The sequence below is a fragment of the Bidens hawaiensis genome, unplaced genomic scaffold, assembly GCF_021521415.1.
Source record: "Bidens hawaiensis isolate Kalapana, Puna unplaced genomic scaffold, B.hawaiensis_p1.1 tig00038089_1, whole genome shotgun sequence".
NCBI lineage: Eukaryota > Viridiplantae > Streptophyta > Magnoliopsida > Asterales > Asteraceae > Bidens > Bidens hawaiensis.
In genome coordinates, this window is record NW_027505526.1 from 74,704 (window position 1) to 76,971 (window position 2,268).

A 2,268-nucleotide genomic window follows, 5' to 3' on the forward strand; every position below is an offset into this window, starting at 1 on the left:
ACCAAACGCTTCAATTGTTATATAACATGTACATTGGTTGAAATTTAAACACTTAGACCGGAGGCTGTAAATATTAAAACAAGAACATTATGGTTTGTGTTCGTGTTGGATTAGCAAGCGCACTCTATAGGCATCATTCTCAATTTGCATGTTCTGTACCACTGTTAGTTAACCCCAGCTGACGGTAAAGGAATTTTGGTCATTCTCTCTTAATATTAACAATAACAACAATAAAAAGGTGCCTCACCACCATCCCCGCTCGTAACATCCAAACCTTCGTCTCTGCTTCCACCACCATCTCCTTCACGGAGCACCACCCCCGGCACCATCTCCGTCACCGATTTGTTGATTTTTGTGCTTTTGAGTTTGATAATGCATGTATATGTATAAACTAACAAATTGTGTAATTAAGGAGGAAAATAATGATGTACATAATATGCATTATATAATTAATTGTAGATTAAATGATAATGTACAATGCTAAAGTTCATTATCTATAGTGGAATTCATTCAACTTTAATGTTGTTTAACCTCTATGGTTTTGAGGTTTAATTGTGGTTGTGACGTGGATTCTAGCTAGTTCGTGGATATAATCTTCAAGCACCAATCCTCAACGCCTCTAAAAATTGTTATATGTTTACATTCATTGTGATAATACAAAAACTAAGAAATGTAAAAGGTGTGTTATTGGACTTGCTGCACATTACACATGCATTGATCGATCTAGCAATTTAAAAAAAATATGTGTGTTATTAAACGACAATATCATTCGAGCTAACAATGTGAAGGAGAAAAGGTTAACATGAAAAGCAACTTTGGTGCTAATCCGGCAACATCCTATCCAAAATTAGGCAACTGTTGGCTACCTAAGTCTAAGACTTGTCTCTTAATTTGTTTTTGGCTAGTAATAAAAGGTGGTAGGATAGTTCAAATTAAGCGGCCAGCTCCATGAACGATAGATAGCCCCTACACATTCTAATTAAAAGGTTGAAAAAACATATTCGTTCGTAGACTATTAGTATTTATGCTATAACAATCTTGCCAAATACAAACTAGATGGCATTCATTCCAGAGTATTAAAGATGTCAAACTCAATCAATCAATTTTACCTAGCGAAATCTCACTTATAACAAAAGTATTAGTAGGATATATGGAGAGTGGGATGTAGGGAAACCCAAAGGATAGAGTGTGACACCCGGTAAATTCCCAATCCCATAAGCTAAGTAATCAACCTAATAATTAGGTGATTGTAAAGATTAAGCGCGTGCATTTGTTATGTGCGCCCTGCGCGAGCGCGCCATGTTAGTCAGCGCGTGCAGTTGTTATGTGCAACCTGCGCGAGCGCACCATGTTAAGAACCAGCGTGAGCGTATGTTATATGCGCCATGCGTGAATGTTTTGGCTTTATGTTTTCATGTAACTTAACGTTATGTTGTCTATGGGTTGACCATCCCGCATAATGCTAAGGCGGGTGCATCCTACATCGTTTATGCGCGTGCGGAAGGGAACTAACCTCCCCGCATGGCGGGAACGTTGAGAACTAGTTTGTCTGAAGCTCCAAGATGGAATTGACTTCAACATGACTGATCACTATGTTGAAATACCAAGACCACCTGGAGAATCTACAAATGAAACTCAAATGTCCCTAACTGCGAGAAGGTTACGTATCTACCCGCAGCAAAGAAATGTCCTACACGCAGAAAGCTATGCGCACAAAGTTATACGCGCAGAACACTTAGTCTATTCTCCAGTTATAAGGAGATTACTCCCGCCCAAAAGGAAACAGTAGCGTGTTTCAGAGATTTTCCACTTTTTACTGTACACTGACAAAAGTTCCTGAAAAAAAAGCACACTGTAACATGAAAAGTCAACTGTCAGCCACCCTATTCTCACCAACCCCAGACCTGCATGTCCTGTCCAAATCAAATCAAGATCTTTTGTCCACTCCTCCACTCTTAAGTAAACAATAAACAATAATAATTTCCATACTTTATCATCATTACACCTAGTTATGAAAAGATTTCAAACCCCTAAAGCAAGGGATTGTGTTCCCTTGAGTTTGCCTATAAATTTGTAACCTAAATTATCACCCAAAACACACTTCAAAGAACTACAAACTTGCACTAATCCTCTCCCAAGCATCCGTTGTTTCCAGCTCCGATCCTGTTACTAGACCTTCGATTCCGAGGCCAACACCAAGAAAACCCGAATCTCGATTAATCCCTTAACAAGAACCTCAGGTGAGTCTCACAGCCCCCATTTCACTAT